The sequence below is a fragment of the Haliotis rubra genome, unplaced genomic scaffold, assembly GCF_003918875.1.
Source record: "Haliotis rubra isolate DU_JTF1 unplaced genomic scaffold, ASM391887v1 Scf1537, whole genome shotgun sequence".
NCBI lineage: Eukaryota > Metazoa > Mollusca > Gastropoda > Lepetellida > Haliotidae > Haliotis > Haliotis rubra.
The window spans coordinates 20,766-42,333 of record NW_025765489.1 but is presented as its reverse complement, the minus strand read 5'-3'; the positions used below and the strand labels follow the sequence as shown (position 1 = coordinate 42,333).

Below are 21,568 nucleotides of genomic sequence, written 5' to 3'. Positions count from 1 at the left end.
CGTTGTTGCCTTCTCCTATACGCCATTTTCATCTCAAATAATGACTTAAGTTACCTACCTAGCAGACTCAAATATTTTGAGTTTTTAACTCAAGTTGAGTCGAAAAACAAATTCAGTTTTGTTTGAGAAATGCATTTTGCTGAGTTTTCTCAAATTTGAGTAAAAAATCAAACTTAAGTTTAAAAAAACAGACTTAAGTTTGACGAGTTGGAGAAACACCCTTGAGCACGTTTAAAATATTACGTGATCAAAGGAATTCCCATGCTTTTTCCAATGGGATGCGTCAAATATAGGTGCAGGAACTATTTTCATCGCATCGCATCGCATCGCAACGCATTCACAATTAGGACGTCAAATAACTTAATGCGGTTTTTTGGGGGACGCAACGCAAAAAAAAGTCGGATGTAGTATGAAGCCCCCCTTAATCGATCCCACACTTATGATTAATAAATATCACTAAAAGCATTTATATTTAGTCCCAAGTCTGGGGCAAAAGAACTGTAAGTAAACAAAACAAAACTGAACTTTTACAAATATTCCAGATACTACAAAATGTCATGCCGTAACCTCATCAAACTATGTACTTGTATGAGGAAATGTTTGCTTTAAAAACATTTTTAGTTCATTTTCCTTCGTCATGTGACCTCGGCTAATCATCACCTACACCCACTATATTTTTTCCAGTGTTTGATGCATTTTTGGTTGTTTCATAGGCGTACCAATGTCGTAAAAGAGAAGAGAAAATCGTACATATTCACGACTTAGTTTTTGTTTGTTTTGAAATATATCTATGTGTAGCACTTAATCAAAGAGATTTCTGTATTGACAACAGCTTGACAGTCGGGCCCAATGATAACATTACCTGCCACGCCTCTTGTCGTTTCGCCGATGTCACTCCCGGACCAAACCTCCCCTTCCACACACTGGCGTTTGCTTTGACGAGTTCGGTTAAAAACAGGACCTCTTCTTTGTTCCAATTAGGTTTTCTCTTCTTTACTTCTGCTTCCGACATATTTTTCAAAATGATTACCGCGATACCTCAATGTGTCGTCTGCCGTAAATAGCAAAAGGGAAATCCCAAAGAAAGCGATTGTCACACCTTCTTTAAAAGTGTTCATTCGGAAGTTTTAAAATAACCCGGATTCACCCTAGTGATGACGCGTGTACGTACTACGAAAAAAATAGTTTGTCGTTGGAAATTTAGCAAGGTTTCTAACTTGTTGTAAACTAACGATAAATACACTGTGAAAGTGACTGAGTTAATTTTAACGTCATATAGACATTTTTCAGCATATCCATATCAAATTTGAGGTTGGTAAGTATTCCACTCAGCGCCGGTCTGTAAATAATCGAGTTTGGACCAGACAATCCGGTGATCAACAGAACGAGCATTGATCTACGCAATTGGGAACCGATGAGGTTGGTAAAGAATATGTGTATATCTTAAAAACTGTCGTCAAAGGACAGCAAACCACTAGATTATCACAGTTAGAATTAAAACTAGCATGTGAAGTTCAAACTAATAGTCCTTGTAAATGCCCACTCTTCACTCGTTATGAACTGAGGGCCAGTATATGTCCCTCTTCCGATCTTCCTCGTGTCTTTTTACTATACTCTTCTTTCGACGTCTTTTGCATGTTCGTCCATTTTGTTTTGATTTCTTTAGTGGTTCGCTGACAAATTCCGAGAGCGTAAATGTTCGAAGTAACGTGTGCCCAGATTGCATACTGTATATTCTTTCGTGGATGGCTGTGTAGCACAGCTCAATATAAGTATTGGTAATTGTTCCTCAAACAGCTCGGCTGGTAGTTGAACTTCGCAGCTGTCGAAAGTTTTGTTTTTGCTTCGAAGTATAGGTTGTATGATGCCAGTGTTGACAGATGACCGGAAATAACGTTCGTGTTTACACCATGGAATTGTGTTGGAAATATTTTGGGGAATCCGCGAATTCAAAGACAGGTTAATGGTAACGTTTTCATTGAGTGAATTATAAAAGCTTGTCACATCGGTAGTATTTCCGCCATACAGTGGCTCAAACAAGTTCTTAATACATGGAAAATAGATTTAAATTTTAAAAACCTGTCGACAAGGAGTTAAAAACAACTGAAAATATCACAGAACCTTGTAACTCTAAAAATGGATTTCTAAACAGAACAAACCAATATTAAAACGGGCTACAGATCGCCAGCAACTAAAACAGACACAAAACAAACAAATTATAAACCTGTTGACGAACTACATTAAAACATCAACCAGACAATCACAGATACAGTATATTGTTATCAACCGAAGGTAGATCACCATTCTAAGGACCATGGGGTTTTACGGTACGTTTGCTTCCTTTAGCTGGATCTACTTCCGTATACTCATTACAAACCGATCATTACAAAAGGCATACGCGATCTAATTCAAAAGAAGTGGGACACTCAAGTGGGTTTAAATAAATTACATGCAATTAAAATATTGATTTTACCTATTTGTGTTGCTAGTGAAGATAAGAAGACGTTATTATGCGACGATGTACCAATGAGTACCTGTTGAAAAGAACGGCCGCCATATAATAGCTGGAATATTGCTGAGTGTGGCGCAAAATTAAACTCACGCAGTTCATATATCTGGAACTGCTCACTGGTTTAATGGGGGAGTTTCTCAATTTTGATATTTTTTTGCCATCATGGCAATTAATTTGTCACTCAAATTACAAGCCTATTGTATTAAATCAAAATATTAACAAATCATAATATTTTATCGGCTTTTGTGTTGAAATCTTCCACATTCCAAGGCATTGCCGTTCAATTTTTTTTTATTAGATAGGGGTGATGGAATTTTAGCAACGTTTGCTAAAAAGCAATACAATTACAACAAATATACTTTTTTTCAAGGTAGAAGGTTCTTAAGATGTCCACAGTGGACATTTTCAGCATGCTACGAAAGCTTACTACCTAATAACAACATGGACTGGTCAAGTGGCCCAGATTACGTCAAGTAGTTGTTGATTGTGATGTTTGAGTTTGGAATGCGGGAAAGGCCACGTGCAACAGTTTCAGAAGAACGATTCATCTGGAAGTTGGTGACATTTGACAATTGACTTCGCTGTATTATTATAAAGGTTTCAACTTAACTGGCTGGAGTGGCTATACATTGTTCAAACTTTATTAGTTGTCCGTTTTGACGTTAGTGGAGACCACCTCTCGATTCGCACTGGCGTCACTGCCCGCGAAACGTGATTGCATGAGGGATCATTTAGGCTTGATTATTTTGTTACTAGTCGTTTGTCCAAAAAAATGTAAAGGACGTGTTTCACATATTTCATTTTGGGTTGTACTTGGGGTGTTAAACTGCATGTTGCCAACGAAAACGAGGTCGATGTACGATGTAAATCGTATCGATCTATGAGGAAGTCCGAGTCACCTCATACAGTCAACAGCACCAGTGTGGAGGCTGAGAAGAGGATCACAGCGAGTCATTATATATACATGTCAGGCAGGGTGACTTACACTTTTCTCTTTACCTTTCGAATGAACTTTCCCCTGTGTTCTGATGGGAATTGTAAACAGAAGCACATGGTCGATTTGCATATTTCATACAAGACAAGGCCATTTCTTCGTCTCTAAATAGATTGTCAAGAGTAAAAGTGCGCCTTCGTTTGATAACAGTGATTTTGCAAGAAACCCACAAACAACCCAATTGGTGAGTGAGTGACTGAGTTAGTTTTACGCCGCACTCAGCAATATTCCAGCTATATGGCGGCGGTCTGTAAATATTCCAGTGATCAACAGCATGAGCATGGATCTGCGCAAGTGTGAACCGATGTGGCAACCAAGTCAGCGAGCCTGACCACCCGATCGGTTAGTTGCCTCTTACGACTAGCATGGGTTGCTGAAGATGAATATTCTAACCCGGACCTTCACGGGTCACAACCCAATTGGACAATTTCATGATTTTATCAATTTGTAATAATAAGACATTATACTTAATCATTACAACGTCTTCATTTTGACATTTTTATGACATTTAGTCAGTAACTTTGAATCGATAGAGATTTTGACGTTATGTTTGGTCACGGAACAACAGCAAGACAGAGTCGTTATTTAAAAATGTTTTCACCCGAACATGAATTAAAGTGCACTTATTTTTAGAGCATCCGGAACTTGTGCGCAAGTGATTGGTTTTGTACAAACCATTTCACACTTCAAGATTATTTGCAATGTTAATCAAATACATAATAATAATAATAATAATAGTGCATTTATATAGCGCTATTTCCAAACATAAGGATGCTCAAAGCGCACAAACATGGTTTGATATTAAGAGTCAGGGAAAGCTTGGCGGAAGAGGAAAGTTTTAGTAAGGATTAAAAAGGATGACAACGTTTGAGAGTCTTTGAGTTCTTGAGGCAGATTATTCCACTCAGTTGCTGCGGCATATGCAAATGATCTGTGACCGTAGCAGACAGTGTTTGTATTTGGGACAACAAGGAGAGACTTAGTCAGGGATCTGCGAGTTCGAGCAGGCTGGTATGTCTGAAGAAGGTTGCAGAGATAGTCTGGAGCTGATCCGGAGATACATTGGAAGGTCAGGGACAGGAGCTTGAACTTGATACGGAAGTGAACAGGAAGCCAATGAAGAGATTTGAGTAATGGAGTGATGTGTGCCTGTCTGGGGCAAGGGATGCAATTCTTTATGCTGTGTTTTGTACGGCAATCTGTAATACAGGATAAAATATTATCCTCAGATCAGAATCAGAGACCACAATTAAACATAAGGGAATATTAATCTGCAATGCAGTTAAGAATATGTTCACAAATGTCATCCTAGAATCTGAATTTGAAAAATAACATTTCGACAGGCATAATTCAGTTTTCCGTACTCAGAATATATACATTGAATAGATTGGATTATTCTTTACATCATAGTACTAAAACCTATTACATTTACAGATTATTAATGTATACAATTAATATGAATAATTGACATGAGTATATGAGCCGAGCTTCATTTACACTCAGTTATATCTACGTGATTAAAATTACTGTTCCCAAAACTGTTGGAACTGACACTGCAAAACCCATTTGAGCTTTACAGCAGGTTGTAGTCAAAGTTTGCACTGAACTTTTGTACTCTGAAATCCTTACATTTCGGAGGGCAGTAATGTATTTAGTGTTTGATGACAACATTATCAAAATATCAGTTGAACAACTTTCATTTCTTCACTAGTATAGGTAAAACGTTTGTCAGCATTGCACAAAAATACCAAATTTCATTGATCATATGAAACAAACTAACGGGTATTCTTCTACCAACGTACGCGTGAAGCTCCGGGTTAGAATATTGATTTTCAGTAACTCATGCTTGTAAGAGGCGACTAACGGGATCGGGTGGGCAGGCTCGCTGACTTGGTTGACACATGTCTTCGGTTCCCAATTGCGCAGATCCATGCTCATGCTGTTGATCACTGGATTGTGTGTCCAGACTGGATTATTTACAGATCGCCGCCATATAGCTACAATATTGCTGAGTGCGGCGTAAAACTAAACTCACTCTTCTACCAACGAGTTTTAAGTTCTTAATTCTATTAATTGCTCTCGACATGTATCCTGTGATGAGGAATTCTTCTTGTCTCTGCCACACATCACCAGCAGTCATCTGTGCAACAGGGGATGCTAGAGGAGGAATGATATTAAAATTTAAGTTCAGTTCTAAATGCTTTGGTTTAACATGGAAACCCTACTCAGCCAAAATTAAATCGCCACTATGTATGTACCCATTTGCCTTTAGCTGTTCAAGCATTGTGTAAAATTCCACTCTCTTAAAATATTTCATTGTCCGAAATGGAATCAGAAAATATCATTGACACAAACATAATAGAACCTCGAGGATCAATTTCAACTAAACATTTTAACGTTGTCTTTGATTTATACCGTGAATAACATGGAGACTGTGAGTCAAAATATGATGGTTTCTCTGTTACTTTCTGTGCAGTCAATAATAGCTATTGAAGTTTGAAATTCTCTCTAAGAATCTCAGGCATCTGTTCTATGATGTTACTCCTGTGAGGCTATAAAGATAAATATCCTAAATTTAAATACGTGTGATGCAACACAGGTGATGTTTCAAATGAAACCATTTAGCAGTCTACATAGCGGAGACTAATTGAGACTGGGGTGAGAGATTCTCTATATATTTCCGCGCAGTGGACAGGGTTGACATCAGTGGAAAACAGAGATGCAAAAACACTAAAAGGTTTTAAACGTAATCCGGTATGATATGTGAACAAAGTCTTAATGTTTGATGTGTTGACAGTATCTGGCTTGTATTCTTCCCTTTGTGCCTTGGATGTCCTCAGCTGTTCAATTTCGGTTTTCATTCCATGTTTGTTCTTTCCCAGTAGTTGATATCTTGACACGTATGCTATCGTGTCCAAAGTGGATTATACTGAAAAGAAAAAACAGCATCTTCTGTTATGTACAACATATATACACATGACGTCATTTGGTGATATGATCAATAATGAGTTCAAACACTAGTACACGCATACATGGGGGTGGGGATGCTGTTGTTGTTGTTGTTTAATACCTCACTTAGCAACATTTACAGTATGTGTCAGGAGTCATAGACCAAAATATCAATCGACTCACCAAGTCGTGGTCCATTGATCGCTGCTTATGATTAACCCAGAAACCCTGTTGTACCACTGTAGTATGCAAAACTCATTCAGGGTTTCGTTGTTCAAAACAACCTTAGCTAAGGTCAACCTTAAACACTAAGGTTAGAGTTACGATCACCTTAACAAAAGTTACGCCCGTTGCACAAAACAACCTTAGGGCAACCTTAAGTCGGACTCGAACCTTAGCCGTAACCTTAACTAAGGCTGAACTCTTCAGCGCTGGAGTTACGGAAGCGTCCCTAGTTACCACGTGAATTATCTCCCCTGCTCACACCTGCAGACGACAAAATGTCAATGTCTTAGCGGAAGCGCAATCGGCATTCAAACTTTTCTCCTTCCGAGATAAGTTTGATAGCCGACGAGGTGAAGGCGCGACAGAGTGTGTTGTTCGGCCCGTTTTCCTCAACAGTAACCAACACGGCCAAAATACGGGAATGGGATGAAATCGCAACCAAGTAAGTGTTACTTCCGGGTGGTATCACAAAACGTTTTCAACATCGATTGAAAGTAAATATTTATAAATGTGTATTGACTAGTCTGGAACATGAGCGACAACAAACCTATAGAACCCTTATATTATCAGGGTTAATATACTTGAAAAACCATCAAAATCCATGACTTTTCCGTGATTTCTGCAGGATGTTTCGCAGCTTTTCCATCACAAGACAAACAGCGACCCAGTGCATTTATAAATTGTTAAACGTGAAATTGAAGGCCATAAGACTCTGAGTGGACACATATTGTATGAGCCAAATGACATAAAAAAAATAATAGCACATTGTACTTATTAGAAAAATCACAGCAGACTTGTGCCCACCATGTGTCAAATTTTTATATTCCAAAACTTTTCCAGGTTTCCTTGACCTGTACGAACCCTGTATAATATAAGTGAATATCAATCATATAAACATAGAGATTTACATTTATTTATTTTTTACTTATTTTAAGACTAAACGCCTGTTCCTCCGTCCAGAGATCTGGAGTCCAGATACGGAAGAAATGGAACGATTACAAGTGAGTCAATACCATATTTTCTTTATGTCGATAGCCAATTCAAAGCTGTGTTTAATATATGTGTGTTTTACTACTGGCTAAGTAATTATCAACAATTTAAACCATACTCGAAATATACAGACACATCAAGAGTTCAATATAATCATGTGTATGGTTTACCCTGAAAATAGTTGTTATTGATATGAAATTTTTATTTTTTTTCATCCAATTACTGTACAGTTGGAGTCAGAATTATTCAACCCTCATGGCCAAAACATGCAATCACATTTATTGCAGAGACAGTACTTATTGTCTCAGATGATATAGTGACACAAGTATGGTTTAAGTATTTTTAACAAACAAACACAAAAGGAAAATTGTAAATTAAATAAAATGTCATAATTTCATTGATTTTAACAGTTTCAAAATTATTCTGACTTTGAAGTAGGGGTTGAATAATTTTGATTTCAACTGTAGGTGGCAATTATCCTGATCATCACCAACGATGATAAATGACAAAACACTCATTTTGTTGTTTCCCAAATGATTGAAATATATATTTTAACAATAAATCAGTATTAGATTTAACACATAGAATATCGTTGTTACACACAGTAACACAGAGCCATATATTCCTTTATATACAATTAACACCTCTTTTATAATTCTTTTTGAAAATAAAGTTTTCATTAATGTTCAGAAATATTTACATAATGAGGTATAACCTAATAAAAATGTTGCAAGCCATCACAGCAATAAAAAGATGTGTCAATTACATGAAAATTGATATAAATGCGATTTACTAGGACACTTGAAAACAAATTGATAACTAATTTTATGCTGTATTTGCATTATAGTATAAATGATGGCATTTTCCAGATCCCAGGTGAAGAAGAAAGCCATTGATGTGCGGCGTGAGAGCTGCAAGACAGGCGGGGGTCCAGCACCAGTTGGTCTGTCTGACCTGGAGCACCAGGTTGGATTTGTGATCGATTATTAAAATGGTTATTAAAAAAGTGATGAAATTTATCTCATTTTGGTCTTACATTAAAGTTAGTAAATCCTTATCTCATCCCATTCCAGAGTCTCAAACATTTCCAGCATATCAAAAACATTTACGTAATAATTGTGTGTTTTCATGTTTTTAGGTTGTGTCAATGATTCCTTAGTGACAGATTGACAAACGGTGTTATTGTTGGCGTCGCCATACCACGTGCCTTTGTTTATAAACATGACCTTGGCACGCGCAGCCGCAAACATTACGTCACAGATGACGTCATTAGTTGCTACGTCATCACACCACGCGACGGATAACGGTGAGTTTCCTCACTTCTCGCGTCACCACCGAACTCGCCTGTCGCGCACAGCTATTGTTGTAGCAATTTTTTCTGCTGTCCGATCTATGTTACAGATGTGGCCTGGGTAATTGGTGACAGCTACATGGCCAGAGCGAGGGGGAGCTTGGAGCAACATTTGCAACGTCTTGGCACTACACGATGGCATGTCCGAGGCGGGAGGCGATGGCGCCACTTCCGATCTTCCCTTAACAATCTCTTGGCTTCTGCGGGTAACACCACTCCCAAATGGCTAGTGATCCATTTAGGTTCAAACGACATGTGCCAAATGTCCGCCAGGTGCATGTACGACGACATCCTATACGATTTGCTGTATGCCAAGCTACGTCTGCCGGACACCAGGTTGGTGTGGTCGTTCATGTTGCCACCTGTTGTGTGGCCGGTGGCTGGGGACATTAAAAAGCTTGAACTTTCGCAAAAAGCTCAATCGAGGTGAGTGAGTGAGTTAAGATTTAAAGTCACATCGGCAATATTTCAGCCATATCGTGACTAAAACTAGTTCTAAATTTATAATACATACATATAATATATAAAACCCTGTCAACGAAGGACAGTAAAATAACTAGAGTATCACAGATGGAGTCTAAAACTAGCATGAACATGTAAAACTATTTTATTGACGAAGACAATACAATATAAAAACTGGCTATAGATCGCCAACAACTGAAGGTAGATCACCATACTAAGGCCCATGGGGACTTACATTACTTTTGCTACCTGCATGGACCCTATCTGGATTTACAGGAGGACAATACCCTCTCAGGATTTACCCTCTCAGGAGGACAATAATTTTACGCTACTTCAACCCCCTTTGAGGGTACAGCCACTAACAATCTCAGTTCACTAATTCAAACTACCAATAATAAAATATTTATCTATTTACAAATCACTTAACAAATCGAATTCTTTTAAAAATGCAATAATCAAATGAGAACTGACATTATAAAAAAGATCCTTCAATGTTTTGACATTGAAATACTTATCCCTTGTGATGGAATATTCAACACAGTCAAGCAGGACATGCTTGACTCTGATTCTTTCATCACAAGGGATACAAAACGGAGGATCCTCGCCTTTCAATAAATATTCGTGAGTATATCTAGTATGGGCCAATGCGACATCGTCGCATAATGACCTCTTCTCAAATCTGGACTGACAACCCAAGTGATTATAACCAATATAAGGTTTTATAGCATGTAACTTATTAAGACTACTTGAGTGTCCCACTTCTTCTGCATCAGGTCACGGATATAAGATCTGATGTTAGATTTATAATCAGAGTATGGAATAAGAAGTGGTGTCACAATTTTGTTGAGCGCTGCCTTAGCAGCAAGATCGGCCATTGTGTTCCCAGAGATGCCAACATGGCTGGGTAAGCAACCAACACAGGACGATGTCGCATTGGCCAGTAGCAAGCTCATTGTATAATTCAATTGTTTCTATTAAGAGTGGATGTTTGCAAGAAAGAGTTTCTTTACCGCCTGGAGGCAAGAAAGAGAATCTGAAAAATGATATATTGTTTATATTTAGGATGGTTTTAATATAGCTAAGCGCTGTGAATATGGCGTTTGTTTCTGCTGTGAAAATAGAACTATCGCCTGGTAATCTAGAAGAGATTGTTCTAGATCAATGACAGTGGCGCAAGGAACAGCGCCACCATCCTTGGATCCACCTGTAAATAAGGATTTATATCTATGATATTTACTTTTAATTGATTATATTCTTGTTTATATTGTAAATCATTAGTTTCTGATTTTTTAAAAGTTAGTGAGTGTAAGGTCGACTTGTGGCCTAACCAATTGCCAAGGAGGAGGAGAAGAAAAAGACGGGAAGGAGATATATTGTCCAGCTCAATGCCGGCAGCAGAAATGAAAGGGTTAATTCTGGAGCCCAAGAGGTGGAACAAGAGAAAGTTTCTTGGTGCATAAATCCTCATAGAGGGGATTGAAGACACAGTTATATGCAGGGTTAGATTTTGTGAGAGCATAATTTTGTAATATATTGTAAAGAATGGTTGGTACGGCGTTTAATGGAAGAGATGGCTCATCTGACTCCGACATAGAGATCATTGCCAACAGGAGAAGCTCAAGAAAAGACCCAAGATAAAGTCTTAGACCTTGGTGGTGGATACAGAATCAAGTAGTTTTAGGTTGCTTTGCAGACTCAAACATACACAATGGAGCCATGATCAAGCTTCGAACGGACCAGTGATCTATATATAATTGCAAGAGGAACAGTTAGTCCCTCCCCATTTTGAATGAGACACGACTTTTCAATAAATCGAGCGCCTTAAGGCATTTAGTTTTAGGGATTTGATATGAGGAAGAAACGTTAAATGGGAGTCCAAAAAGTAGACCCAAGAACTTAGCTTCCTTAACAACTTTGATGGCAGTGCCATTTTAAATTTAGGTCCAGGAACCTATGAAGCTTATATTTTCTACAAAAGTGTATACAATTAGTTTTTACTTAGAAAATTTAAAGCCGTTTTCAAGACACCATTTATTTATTTTGTTTAAACATAACTGCAATTGCCGTTCAATAGTATGCATATTTTTACAACAACATGAAACATTAAAATCATCCTGAAATAACGATCCATCAACTGGAATCGTTTAAAACTTTTGATAAACTATTTATCTTTATACTAAATAGTGTGACAGACAAAATACTGCCTTGTGGGACTCCCTGTTCTTGACTGTAATGATCAGACAGGGTAGAACCCACTCGGACTTGAAATTGTCTGTCATTTAAAAGAGGTGGCTATAAATTGAGTAAACGGCCTTGCAATCCGGAAGCCAGAATCCCGTTCCTACCCTATTCTGATATTCAGGAGTATTATACTGTCTACTATTTGAAAGATAAATAATTTATCAAAAAGTTTTAAACGATTCAGTTGATGAATCATTTAATGGATATTTTAATATTTCTATAAATAGCCTTAATGAACAACATTACATTGTCATTTAAATAAAATAAATAAATGGTCGTCTTAAAATTTCTAAGTCAAGCTTTTGTGAAAAACAAAAACCTCATGAACCTGTTTCATACCATAAGTTATCAAGAACTTTGGCTCCTGCTCTATGTCAGATCCTAAAAAAATAAATAGCCTGAAACGCTCGATGATCTCATTCAAAAATGAGGGGTATCTTTGCAATATATGATCACTGGTCGTTCGATATGGCTCCATTATGGTTGGCTTCTGCTGCGCGATTCTGTTACCAGGTCTGGGCTTTGTCTTCAGGTCTTTCGAACTTCTCCTGATTGTTTGATAACAACGCGTATATCTTTACAATATATTACAAGTATATATAAAATCACAACCTACGCTCATAACTTTGATATCCCCTCTGCTCGAAGGGGCATACGCAGAAAACCTTCTCTTCATTCCGCCTGAGCTGCACTGTTCTGCTGGCGACGGATATCTCCTTCCCGTCTCCTTGACATTGAGCGGAGCCACAGTCGACGCACACTCGCGGCAAAATCGAGAGCGGTAATGAAAACAAGAATATAATCGGTGAAATGAAATATCATGAATATAATCATGACTGAATTGTGGATCAGGATGGCTTTGTTCACCGAGGCGACAGATTCTATTTTCACAGCAGAAAAGCAAACTCACGGCATATATTAAAAACCATCTAAATACTCAAACAATATATCATTTTCGAATTCTCTTTGCTTGCCCTCCGGGCGACGAACTGGCGCAGGCATCCTTGGCAAACGGTGAATGCTGCAATGATGAATAACTGCGAATATTGAATCTCCGTTTTAATGTGATGAAGGTCGGGGGTCAGCATCGATGCATAGCGACTGTGTTATTCGCAGGGATAGTGATGTCCGAAACGATGAAGGATCTTTTTACTAATGTCGGTTCTCATTTGTTCATTTTCAAAATTCGATTTCGACCAGTGTTGTAAATAGATGAATGTTTTGACCCAGTGACAGTTTGAGCCGAGCCGGGCTGGTGATCCCGTGGCTGACGCCTCGAGATGGCAACGTGAAATGACGATACTTCCGCAATCTGGTACCAAATCAGATAGAGATCATGCAGGTAATGTGAACCAATATCGAACGTTCACCTTTCATTGTTGATCAAAATACCCTTGATGTCGATAAACGAAATGGTTTGCCTCATTTATGCTGGTTCATCCGTGCACGGCCTAATATTATTAACAGAGCCCCAGAACAGTTTTAGTCACCGATATATTGGTATATTAACCGATATGACGTCGCAAACTCGCTTTCACTCGCTTTCGATTGACTTTGCGAAGATTCAGCTGATACCGGCCCGCCGACTTTACCTGCGAGTGACGGCATGAACGACACGCAACGGTGATCGACCGGCGGCATACAACTGGTCGTATGAAGTCGATAATTAAACTGGCGGACATTGGCGCATGTCGTTTGGGCTGCTCGCCCCAGTCGATGCCGCGAAGGTTGTTGAGGAGATCGGAGATAACGCCATCGCCTCACTTGTCGGCGCTGATGCTGACCGTAGCTGACTTATTACCGGGCTTCACATCTGCCGGCATAGACGTGAAAAACCTTTACGGCTGTAACTGTGCTTGCGGAGACTTCGTGACGACGCGAAGTGGAAACTGCAGATATTATCATCGCGTGTTATGATGACGTGGCGGCTGGCTGATAAATGCTATTGACGGCTGACACGACTTTGCGCATAGCAGGTCATGTTGCGTGTTAACGACGCCACCGTTTCTGATCGGTACTAGATCGACACAACAAAACGACGCAATTAATACGTGGTATGCTGGAATTTCTGAATGAACAATTCAGGATTTGCAATATTAGACAAGGCGGATAATTTCATCGCACAACCAACCGACTGTCAATCGTCTGCAAATCAACCTGTTCTTCCGAATCGCTGAACCAATAACGAACTATACTCGCCGCATCGGCGGCTTCTTCTTCACCACGGGATATGGAAAATCGCCGTCGTACCTGTCTGCAGCATGGAGTGATTATCATTGTTTTCAATGATGGCATTTCATAATTTTCATCTGTGTTGTTGTGCTACGAGCTGCATTGGGGTGCGTGTATGTCGAACATTTTGTGGAAGCATGGCGCTGAAATTATAAAAGGTGTTATTATGTAAAGGTGTAACCTGTATTGCCGTATTATGTGTTAATCTATGCTGATTTGTGTTGAAATATCATTTCAATCACATTTGAGGAAAAATCGGTGTTTATCATTTAATATCGTTGATGGATGAAATCGCATTGGCCCTGCTCAGGGGTCAGAATATTACGAACTGTTAAAATCAATGATATGAGCATTTTATTTGTTACCGGTTACTAACTGATGTTTGTTCATGACTGCTATATCATCACGTGAAATGACGGTTGCATGTTTTCGTTGGTGGATTTGCTATTGCAGTGTTGAACCGAAAATGAAATTTCGCCATCAATAACGGCTTATTTCGGGAGATGCTCGCTTCCGCGGTCTTTGATATATTCTTCGTGGTTTAGTGTTGATATGGCCAGTAAGCTACGCATTATATTAAACGCGGCTTTTGAGTGACTATCATTTATAAAGAAATGGTGACCGACTTTGCTGGCAATCGTTCCATTTCTTCCTGGACATTGAGCGTTTGAAAGTAAAATAATCAACAATCTCTAATGTTTGATTGATATTCGCATATTATACGGGGTGTGAAAACTGCGGAAAGAAATTTGAGTCTCAGGGGCATAATGAACTGTAATGCTGATATATCTTTTTGTCATTTGGCACTCGAGTAATTCACGTTTTATATAAAATGCGCTGAATTCGCTGTTTATCTTTGTGGAGAAAAGCGCATTTCTGGCACGGAAGTCGTAGTTTGATGGTTTCAACCATCGATATCAAGGTTCTATGGAGTTTGTTGTCGCTTCATGTTCGAACTGATCGGCTCACGTTTATCGATGACCCTGATGATGTTGTTAACGTTACTGTCGATACCGCCGGAGTAACGCGCGGTTGGAATATCCCGTTCCACTGACGCGTGTTTGAGAAAGCAGGCCGTATCTGTCTTCTGCAAGTGTTATCGAAGCATATGGAAGGAGAAGAAAGTTTGACTTTCGCTTAATTCATTGACATTTTGTCGTCTTAATTATTGACGGGGAAAACTTCGCGGTTCCGTAACTCCGGCATGGTAAACGCTGGATTAGGTTACGACTGGAGTTCGGTCCGACTTCAGGTGCCCTAGCGTTTTGCCGGTAACTTTGTTGAAGGTGATCGTAACTTTAAACGCTTAGTGTTTGGGTGACCTTAACTAAGGTTGTTTTGGCGGAAGCCTGAATGGTTTTCTTGATGTTGTGCTGGACGTCATGAAGCGGCGTTCATGGATTACGACTGATGGTGATCATGCGGTCTGTAACTCTGACATACTGTGGCTGTTTAACTGAAATAATTGATGGTACAACAACGGCTGGCTGGCATCCCCGCCCCATGTATCGCGCTAACGATTTCATTATGAAATGACGTAAATAATGCTTTATGACGGAAGATAACGTTTTCTTTCGGTATAATCGCTTTGAACGCGATGGCGCTGCGTCGAATATCGCTACTGAAGGGCTGAAGCATGGAACCGAGATGAACAAACTGAACGTCGAAACGCAAGGAATACTGTCGGCGCACATCAAACTGATGAACTTTGTTTATATCATCCGGATTACGTTTAATTGCTTTTTAAGTCGTTTTTAAATGCTCTGTTTTCCGCGTCTATTTTGCGCTTGAAGAATCTCCCCGGTCTCGGTCAGTCTCCGCTATGAACTTTCAACTGGAAATGGTTTCATTTATTGTCTTATGTTACTGCATGTTAAATTTGGGATGATTTAATAACATAACCTCACGAATGGCATCATGAACAGATAACTTCAATTCTTGAAGAATTTCAAACTCAACCAACTATTATTGATGCGCAGTAACGAAGAAGATAAATAAATACGATACGTGCTCCGCGACAAATCGAACAACGTTAAATGTTTGGTTAATTGATCTCGAATATGTTTATTGATAAATGATGATTCATTTCGGAACGATAATGTTGGAAGTCGAATTTTTACGCAGTTTGAACAAAGACGCGAAATAATTATGGTGGCGTTGGCAGGGTTTCAATGTTAAGCATTTAGAACTGAACCCGGAATTTAATCATTCTCTCTAGCCTGTTACCGAATGGGCTTAACGGTGATATTGACGTGAAAATTCTCGTCGCAGGCCCTGATAAGTGATAATAATTAAGAACTTAAAACTCGTTGATGAAGGTGGGGACGTTTGCGCTCGGCAATATTGTATATGACGGCGATCTAACAAATAATCGGTCTGAACGCACAATCAGTGATCGGCGGCATGGTATTGAACAGCATGTTCGGCGATCGGTATACCAGTCTTTCTTCTGGCATGATTACTGAATATTCAACGGGCTTCGTGCGTTGAAGAAGAATACTGCCAGTTGATATGATCAATGTTGATTTTTGTGCGGTAGCGTTTAGTGGAATGAAAGTTATTCAACTGATCGATTTTGATGATGTTGTCGTCGGCTTTACTAAATACGTACTTATACCGGTAACCGGGATTTCGAAGTGCAAAGTTCGGTCGCAAACTTGACTACGACCTGTGAAATGGTGCTGCGGTCGTCATTCAACGGTTGAAGGTTGTGGTACAATCGTGAACATACTTCGGTGTGAAAATGGCTCGTCATACCTTTCATATCGGTATTCGCGTGGTGTATGCGTTAATCTGTGAAATGGATGGTATATGATGTGAAATCTATTCATATATTCTGGTGCGGTATGCCGATCAAAATGTTATTTTCAATTCAGACATTTATTGAACGTATTCTTAACTGCGTATGGTCTTCCTTATGTTGGTATTGATTGATCTGGAATGTCGACACGTCGCAATACCGTGCAAAACTTCCACGGCATCGAGCCGTCACTTTGAACGAGCGCGCATCGTTACTCCGGCTTCTGTTCGCTTCGTGTCGGTTCATGCTGTCACCTTCCGGCTATGACGCACAACTCCTTCCGGCTTACTGCGTCTGACTAAGTCTCGCTGTTGTCTGGCTGTACTGTCTGCTACGTCATTTGCGCTATGCTTGCGGTAACGAATAATCTTTATAAAATTTCGGTTCTCAACGTTGATAAATCTTTAATCCTTGCTAAAGCTTTCCTCTTCGCCGAGCTGCTGATAACTAATCAATCCAGACCGTGTTTGTTAAACTTTATCGCTTGGCGAATTTGGAATGGCGTATGCTTATTATTATTGATATGTGGTGTGCAAATGTCTTGATTATTGAATCGAACCAATCGCTGCGCACAGTTCGGGGATGTCAAAAATGGTGCGCACAATTCGTGTTGGCTGACCGCCAGACTTTCTGTCGCTGATTGTTCCGTGAATTATAACGTCGAAAATCTATCGATACTGACTGGCTGATAAAATGTCGAAAATGAACGTTATTGATTGAAGTATAATCTTTGATGATACGAATTGACGGAATCTGTTATTGAGTTGTGGGTACGTGTTCGGGTTAAAACAAATGTTCGGCAACCATTAACTGACTAACCGATCGAGATGTCGGCACATCGTTCGATCGCTGGAACGGAATATTAGCGCGACAAAAATCATAATTAGTTTGTTTCTGAAAATCGCATCGAACGAAGGCGCTGCTCTTGACAATCGATGACGCCTCTTATTAATGCAAATCGTGCGTATTCTTCTGTTTGGTCCCATCGGCTGCAGGCTTCGAAGACCGAAGAAGGTACCACCTTTTGACGATATTATATATAATGATAAGCTGTTGACCTCACGCTGATTGTTGACGCGTGATTGACTCGGTTTCATCAGATGCGATTTACGTCGTGCATCGTTTACTCGTTTGACATGCGGTTAACCCTTACGGCAAAATGAGCTACATTTTTGGACAAACGACAATGATAATCGAAGCTGATCCTCATCTGGCGGTGTTCCTGCGAATCGAGGTGTTCTTCCGCAACGTCGAAGACGAGCGGCTAATGGTTTGAGCAATGTTATCCGGCTTCCGGTGGAGAAACGCTTTGCACGGCGGTCGGTGTATGTCGCAACTTCCAGATAGTCGTTCTTCGAGCTTTGTTGCGCGTGACCTTTCCATTCCAAACTCAGGCATCACCCAATCTGGCCCTTGACTACAGGCCAGTGGCTTTCGTGGCATGCTGGTATGACTGTTATGATTGTATTGGCACAGCGAAACGTTGCTAAATTCCATCTTATCTAATAAAGGGGCCGAACGGCCTTGCTGAATGTGAGATTTCGGCACCAACCGATAAAATATTATGATTTGTTAATATTTTGTTTAATGCAATAATTGTATTGCCATGATGGCAAAATATCAAAGTGAAACTCCCGACCAAACTTCAGTGACGATTCGAACCATATGGCTTTGCGTATTTGAGCCGCCGCACTCGGCATATTCCGGCTTTATTGGCGGCGTTCTTTCAAATAACGTCTTCTTATCTTCACTGGCAACACCAAATAGGTAAAATCAACTATTTTAATTGCGTAATATTTAAACCCGCTTAATCTGATCCCCACTTCACAGTGAATCGCGTGCTGTTATGCGGAAGTAGATCAGCTAAAGAAGCACAAGCATTGCCGTAAAGCCCATGGTCGCTTAGAGATGATCTGCCTTTCGGTTGATGACGACCTTAACGGCTCTGTGATTGTCTGGTTGATGTAACCAGTTCGTCGGCACTGGGGCCCCTGTTGTTTGTTTATTGTTCTGTTTTAATTGCTGGCGATCTGTAATACGGTTTTGTTCTGTTTAAGCTTTAGAGTTACGAAGGTTCTGTGATATTTTTCAGTTGTTTTTAACCGCGTCGACAGGTTTTGTTTAAAATCTACGTAATCAGAAATGTTTGAAACCTGGCGAAGCTTTTGCGAAATTCGCTCAATGAAACGTTGCCAATGTCTTTGGTCGCAGTTCAAATATTTCAACGCAATGCAATGATTATGGCCCGAACGTTTCCGGTCATCTGTCGGCACTGGCGTCATTACACTGCTGCTTCGGCAAAGGCAAAACTTTCGACGGCTGCAATTCAACGTGAAGCTGTTTGAAGGCGTACTGGCTGCTTATGACCGGTGGCACGCCATCCGCAACGCATCTGGTACGCGACATTGAACCGCTAGTGATCACAGCAAAGACGCGAATCGGAAGAGGATCTTTTCAGTTCATAACGGTGAAGAATGGGCATTTACAGGCTATTGGTTGAACTTTCGCGGCTGTGGGCATAATCTGGTGTTTTAACGTCTTGGTTTTAAGACTATGCACATTCTTTACCGGCCTCATCGATTTCTATTGCGTGAATCAACCGTTCTGTTGATCACCAGTTATCCCATTTCGATTGTTACAGACCATCGACATAAATTTGTTATGAATATGGCTTCGAAAAAATGTCTCTTGTTTGTTAAACTCCGGTCGCTTTCACCGGTGTTGTTATCGGGCCAGTTTACAACAAGTTAGAAAACCTTTAAATTTCGACAAACTATTTTTCGTGGTACGCGTCATCTTAAATTGAGTCGGTTATACTAGCTTCGGTACTTTTAAGAAGATGACGATCGCTTACTGGGATTTCCTTACGGGCGATACCGCGACAATCATTTTGAAAACTGTGTCGGGCTGAGAAATGAAGAAAACTAATTGAACAGAAAGAGGTCTGTTTTAACCGAACTCGTCGAAAACAGGCATATTGAAGAGGTATCGACGGCACATTTTATTGATATCATTGAATGACAATCGAAGCTGTTGTCAATACGAAATCTCTTTGATCAAGTGCTTTACGCATGAATATGTTCCGAACAAACGAAACGGTCGTGAATATGCGATTTTTCTGCTCTTTTACGATACGATGTCTATGGCTGTTAAAACCATCCAAACGCTGGAAAAATACAATTGGTGTGGTGTTCCGGCAGTCGCTGTTTGAAAATGAACTAAAAATGTTTTTAACAGGCATTTCATACGAAATGCATGGATTTGGAAATAGTTACGACATGACATTTTACGGTATCTTTGGAATGTTGTAAAGTTCGGTTTGTTTTACAGTTCACGCTTCAGACTTGGACTAAATGCTTTTGATGATGTTGTGTCATAAGTGTGGATCGTCAGGGGAGCTCTACCCATCCGACTTTTTTTTGCGTTGCGTCCCCCAAAACGCATTAGGCGACGACGTCTAGTGATGCGTTGCGATAACGATGCGATGCGATGAAAAACCACTGCGCGACGCATCCATTGGAAAAAGCATGAAATTCCTTTGATCGCGTATTTTAAACGATGGCGTACAACTCGACTTAAAGTCTTGTTTTTAAACTTAAGTTTGATTTTTCACTCAGGGCGAGAAACTCGGCAAAATATTTCTCAATGAAGGCTTTAATTTGATTTTCGACTCAACTTGAGTTAAAAACTCGAAAGATATTTGATCTTAACTAGATGAACAACTGAGATCGTATTTGAATTAATGGCGTATGAAGAGGCAACAACGCCGTCAGCTGAACTGAAAGAACGGTAATCGACAGCAACCCTCTTGAAACCGTGATCTCGAGATTCGTGTTTGCCGTTGCGACCTCAAACTTCAATCACAATTATAATGGATGATAACTGTTTCCGGCTTCGAGGAGACGGCGGCATTCTCGCTCGAATAACTTTCGTCTCCGGTTTCGCGCGACTTCACGATTGCCGTGCGTACCTACGTCATCGATATCGTCGATCGAGGACTTTATTGAGCTTTATTCCCCTGGCGAGAAAAGACGCAGAGGAACGAAAGAGTGATGATGGTGGTTAATGTTAACGTCATCATTCGGCCATATAACGACGAGAACATTTGATGCTTCGTGGCAGCATGAAACCTGCCGCGAACAACAATATTCAAATATCACGAATATGTGGAAGCGAGCAACTGAATCTAAAGCAAACTGGGGAACAACTACAATAAAATGAACTGCTCGTCATGGCGCAACAATTAGCGCCACCCAGGGATAATGAGACTTATTACATTTGCTCACTGCATAGACCCTGGCTGAACATCATCCCCTCGGCTGTTAACGGAATATGCTAACCATACGTAAAATTACGCCATTGCAAAACGGAAGTTGAAATTTACCCCGGTGTTTTCCGGGAGGACAACTGGTTACGGTACTTCAACTACCGGAACAACCGCTAACAATCTCGGTTACTAATTCGACTTCCCGATATTTGTATTTAAATCGATCAACAGGTATCTATTCTTTAAAGTCGGCCTCGAAAATGATAACCAACATTATAAAGATCGCTTCAATGTTTTGACGATGCTTAATCGCTTATTGAATGTTAACTTACCGGACGTGACAAAATGAGGATCCTAACCTTTCTATTAAAATTGATTATATCTAGTGTGGCCAATGCGACATCGTCATATTGGGCCTCTTCATCTTGGTTTGACGGCCCCGGTGGGTGTGGCGGCAATGTTGAAGTTTTATTTCGTAATGATACCCTGCTTTGTTCACATCTTCTGGTCGCGAATGTATCGTTCTAATCGCTGCCAATCGGGTA

General features: G+C 40.0%; 1 long non-coding RNA gene across 1 annotated transcript; it reads left to right on the top strand.

Moving 5' to 3' along the window:
* The first annotated feature begins 6,949 nt into the window (after positions 1–6,949).
* Positions 6,950–8,625, top strand: LOC124270679. Its single transcript, XR_006896859.1, has 3 exons — positions 6,950–7,122; positions 7,616–7,681; positions 8,540–8,625. It is a non-coding gene; the product is annotated as an uncharacterized LOC124270679 (long non-coding RNA).
* The last annotated feature ends 12,943 nt before the right edge of the window (positions 8,626–21,568 follow it).